Raw genomic sequence first — 6,067 nt, forward strand, 5'->3', positions numbered from 1 at the left:
CTAAATTCTGATAACGCCAGCGCCCAGCGGCTAAGGCTTAGCCTTTAATACCTAAAAAAACATATGATTTAAAAACTAAAAGTTTTTGGGTTGACCCGAAACCTATTCGGACCCAAGAACCAACCCGAATTACTTCAGTTCTGGCTCAGGTTAGTATTTTCTTGGGTTCGAGTTTCTCGGTCAGGTTCGTTTGGGTTCAGGTAAGAATTTTCTTGGGTTGAGTTTCATGTTACGAGTAAAAGTGGCAGCCCTACTTTAACGATTATAAATAAGAATCACTACATTCATTTTATCCAACTTTAAATCTTCTAATATTCTTTTAATTCAGAATATTCACTATTATTTGAACATGGTTTTAATGTTATGTATTTTTCATTTTCCTGGCAATTACATTCATATGAAATAAATAAATCATTTTGTTATATTTAAATTTTCGGTTTTTATGTTGCTAAATTATACAATTTTTAATTGTAAAATATAAAGTCAATTAAAATTTTGTCATACACAGAATATTAATGACAACAAATTTATCATCATTAATCAATTTCAAATTGAAAAGATTCTAAGGATAATTATATCATCAAAGTTCAGGTATATGGTTTTTTGGGATAATCATTTTTTTTTGATAAACATGAGGAGATGTTTTCAAGTGACATCATATTAATTGATTAAAAGCTATAATATTTTATGTATATGAATATTTTTTTATTAGTATCATGGACATATATTATCATTTATTTATAGTTGGTATGTACTTAGAGAACTTTTCACATGGACAACTATATATAGTTATATCAAAAGTTATAAGCAGACATATATGTTACTTTGTTAAGAGTTACAAGCAGACATGGACTAAAAATTTTGATTTTTGATAAACAATGTATACGTGCTAATTCAATCACAAATGTAGTGTAAAAGAAAATTTTTACCTATTTGTAACATATTTGTGTAATCTTATTTATGTAATTTCAATAATTTTAATTTAATTGTAATTGTATTAACAATATATGATCAATATGTTAATTGTATTTCACTTAATGGTAAAAGTTTAAAATTTTCAACAATTACCCATGTAATATACGGGCCTCAAACTAGTATAATAATAAAAGATGACCCATTGACAAAAGAAAAAAAAAATTAAATTGAATTAGTGTAAACCTGAGGCACGAAGTACGTTTAGTAAAAAAAGGAGAAAAATGAAGCACGTTTAGCAATTCTAATAAGCAGTTATATATATATATATATATATATATATATATATATATATATATATATATATATATAGAGGTAGGTTCAAAAGGGAAATAAAAAATGTGAGAAACTGAAAAACTCTTCATTTTACATGTAAAAAAAATAATGTAAAACCCGATTTTCACATGTAAAAAATTAGTTTTAGCATAAAATTTTTAAGACTTGTTTGCTTATAAATACATATAGAAGACATTCCAACAAAAAAACGAAATTTGTAAAATTAAAAAATATATATTTTTTTTTGAAAAGGGCTTTTACATGTGTTTATATGTAAAAATCTATAAAAGATTATGTAAAAATGTGTTTTATACATAAAATAATGAATTTTTTTAGTATGTAAAAAGGAAGAGTTCTTCACTTTTCGTGAGTCCCCTCTTAAACCTGTCCATATCTATACACACATATATTGGCATATTGCGTTACTTTTATGACCAATGTTATAAAAGGGAAACTGAAACCGAAAAAACTTTTAAGAAGTTGTATATAATGTTTTAATGAAAAAGAACGTAAAACTGAAAAACAAAGTACTTTTAAGTGTCCCCTCAAATTTGTTTATTTTATCTACTCTTTTTAAAGTCCAAAAATATATCAATATCATATTATATTTTAATACTCCTAACGTAATTTAATTTATTGGTAGTTGCAAAACCTAACTTAAAATGTATCTGAATAGTTCCAATTTTCAACCAATTTTCCTCCATCAAACTTTTTTTTTCTTAACGGAGTCTAACATAGGGGCTGTTTGTTTTTCCTCAAAAGCTCTTCCAGACCACTTCTGTCTGCGCCGCGCATACGTTGTGGTCTGCAGTGTGTTTGTTTTTCCGAAGACATTTCATTAAAAAACCTCTGTGCGTCCTCATCTCCTAGAAGTGTTGTTCATATTACTTCTAGCCTCTTCTCAACTTTTATTTCACTAAGCTCTCTCAAACCTAAAGCCTATACACCTCCTTCTTCAACCCTCAAATCCCGTCAGCCCCTGCCCACCTTCGATTCGGCTGCCACCACCTTGCTCCACCTCGCCGCCGCTCGTTCGCCCCCTTACTCCTGCACTTCCGTCCATCCACCGCTGCTCCGCCCTGCCTACGCCGCAACTCGCCTTCCACGCTGTTCCTTCGCCGAAAATTAAGGTAAGCATGATCTCAAAATTAAATTAATAGCATATATATATATATATATATATATATATATATATATATATATATATATATATATATATATATATATATAGAAAAGGGTTCAAATAAAAATAAAGAGTTTCCTAAGAATGTTAAGAACCAATAGATTTTTGACATGTGGGCACTACAACTTATGGTGAAAGAACAATTCTAGGAAACTATGTCGATTATAGAGGTGAAAGAGTAATTCTATGAAACTATGGCGGTTTTTGGTAATTTTAAATCTCAGCCATTGATTAACATGATCTAATGGCTAAGATTTATTCTTACTCTTCCTAGAAAACTATTTCTTTTTATTTTAACCTACCCCTATATATATATATATATATTAATCTTGAACTTTCTTACCTTAAGCTGTTATTTAAAGTGTGTATATTAACTTATTTTTGTTGATTGGCTTGACTCTTAATGTTATTTTTGGTTTGCAAACTATTGTCAATAGGTTAGAAGATTTTGTTTGTGACTGTCATTTTTATTCTACAAGTTCTATAGTGTTGTCATGTTTCTATGTTGTTTTTGAGGCGCATGTAAAGTGTTTGATTAAATGCCTGAGTGAGCTGTCATTTTGTTTCTGAAGATGTCACTTTGGTTCTTTATTTGTTAAGTGTATGTTATCTAATTGTAACTTAGATATGTATGTCTTTTTTTTTCTTTTTTTTTTAAAATGGTACCTATGTGTCTTAGTTCGGGTTGGTTTGGGTTAGTTTGCGTCATGTTGTTTAATTTTTGTTTGCATTAGTTTGGGTTATTTTGGGTTGTTCGGGTTATTCTAACTTGTATTTATTTGTTTGTTTATTTAGATTTGGCAAGACTCGACAAGGGCTACACTGAGGGAACTTGACGATTTGATTATGAGATTAACGCCGGAAATTTTGTTATAGATTGTTTGTAAAGACCTAATGATTCTCATACATGTTAATCTTGGATTATGTATTTTGATATTGTTAGTATTTTTAATTATTGCCGGATAATTTATATTTTTTTGGTATTAAAATTGGGTTTATGTATTTTTAATTGTTGCTGGATAATTTGTATTTTTGATATAAAGTTATATTTTGAAAGTTTTAGCAGTCTGCAGACGTTAAAAAGCAAACACTCTTCTTCTTGCAGACCGCAGAGGTTTGGTCCACCTCTTCTGCTATAGATGTATGCAGACGTGGTCCGTAGACTACATACATTTTACATCTGAAAAAACAAACAGCACCATAGTTAGTTTAATATGGCTGCTTATGCAACACAAAAACTTAGTTATTTGTTGACTTACCTGCTTATGTGGCAACCATTACCACCTCCATCCCCATCTCCATCTCGACCACCACCACCACCACCATCATCGTCATCGTCCCTAATCACCATTGATTACCTAACTCACTGGAAACACCTCTGTTTCTCCATTTCTCCACTTCACGATCATCATTGCTCACCATCGGAACACCCCTTAACCACCACCTTAAATCATCATGGAGTCCTCTATTGTCGGAAACTCTATCAGAGCCAATCTCTATCGTAGCGGCTATAACCACCGTAACAACTTGCCATATTACTTGTGGCACCCCACATTTTCACGTTAACTCTGTAAACACATACTGCGTTTTCTTACACATTCATCAGTGGTGGAACCAGAAACTTTTACCTGGAGGGTCATAGAAATATAACATATACAATTTTTATATTATAACTAAAACTCTAAAAGCATGAAAACCAATTGTAAAACAACAAAGCGCACACACACATACACACTCATCTAATCATATTTGAAAATCAAAATCATTATTTATTGTGAGACTCAAACTTTAAACCACATGAGAAATGATACTCACTATGTACACACCTTCATAATACTAAACAGTATTTTGATGAAAAAAGAATTTTAGCAAATAATAACGTGTCTTGGTATAAATTATATCTTGAGAAATCTGCAATTTGCCTCCCTGGGTTATATCGTCGCTGGATGGGTTAACCACTGAAAAAGATTTTGCGAACTTTGGGCCACTATGTTTCTCTGGCGGGTTCTTCTGACTCCTGCCGTCAGTTGACCCGTCGTTGACTGTTAATGTAGAAGGGTAATTTAGTCATTGCACTATTTATATCCCCTGATTCAATAAAACCCCCGAATTAGGGCTATTTTCTCCATTAACCCAAATATCGGCCAACGTTCGAACATTGAACCCTTAATTTTTCCAATCACCGTTAACATCGCAATTCACATTTGCATACATCGCAATGCCGACCTCGTATTCTATTAGGCCGGACAGTAAGTATTGTGACCTGTATGACCTATATGGTAAGGTGTTACTGTTTGCTCAAACTTTTTTGTTTATTTTCTTGTATGTTGTTAACAGGTTGAATGATCGGTTGTTATAGGTGAAATTTATTCACATGCATTCACCATAAAACTTTTCCATAGAGGGTATTTCGCTACCGAGGGGCAACGAAGATACGAAGGGGGGGAAGATCACTTATGTCGATGATGTTCAAGTTTTTGAATTTTGTAAAAGTTTGTTGGTTGGAATACTCTGTAAGTTACAATATGGTTGTGGTATAGCTTGTTGTTTTCATTACAAACATCCGCGTGTCAGTTTGGATTTGGGTTTAAAGCCATTGATTGAAAATTATCATTTTCAAGATGTTTGTGATATGGTTAGAGGTAGTGATGGTATAGGTAGTCACATTGTTGTGATTTTTGTAGAACATGGCAGGACTAGTGGTGCTGAAATTATGGTATATAATTCTGGATTTGTACCTGGTTTTGAAAGTGTCCATGAAGTGGGTGGTGAAAGTGTCCATGAAGTGGGTGGTGAAAGTGTTCATGAAGAGAGTGGTGAAAATAGTTCTAGTAAAGAAGATGATGACAGTTATGATAGTGATCGATCAGATGAAAGTGATCCTGAGTATACGGGCCTTTCAAACATCCTTGGAGGATGTAGAAGTTGACATGAGGTTGTATAAAGCTATTGTAGATTTTGATGTGGTAGAAGCAGTAGGTGATCATATTAGTGATGATGATGGTTTAAATCCTTGCATGGATACCTATGAGAGCTCTGATGATGAGGGCTTGAGTGTCTTGAATAGTCAGGTAAGAAAGTTCAAGGGGACGGAAAGGAATAATGATGATGAATGCCCATTTTTTGTTGGTCAGTTAATACCATTAAAGGAAACATTGAATGAGATGGTTAAGAGTTATGCTCTTCATGGCAGAAGAGATTTGTATATCAAGAAGAATGATCCTTTAAGGTTTAGGGTGATTTGTTTGGGGACCAATCCTAATTTGATTGCTGGTGAGGGGCCAAATGTGTTAAGTCAGGAAAATTTGAAGGTTAGAAAAAGGGATATGAAACCCACTTGCCCTTGGACGCTGCACATCTCAAGACAATCTGTTGAGGATAATTGGTGTGTGAAGGCCATTCCAAAAAAACACGAGTGTCTTAGAAGTAGAACAATTGGTCTGTACATAATGTCTACTATTGCCAAAGAGATTGAGGTTGAGCTACAAACCACCCCCAACTTATCTGCCAAGGAATTGAAGGCCAAATTCCAGCAGATGCATCAAGTACAATTTTCTGAATCCAAGATGCGAAGAGCTAAGACAATAGCCTTGCAAAGGAAGGATGGTGACCACACCAAACAATACACCCACCTTA

Source organism: Bidens hawaiensis, unplaced genomic scaffold, assembly GCF_021521415.1.
Source record: "Bidens hawaiensis isolate Kalapana, Puna unplaced genomic scaffold, B.hawaiensis_p1.1 tig00013295_1, whole genome shotgun sequence".
In the NCBI taxonomy this organism is placed as follows: domain Eukaryota; kingdom Viridiplantae; phylum Streptophyta; class Magnoliopsida; order Asterales; family Asteraceae; genus Bidens; species Bidens hawaiensis.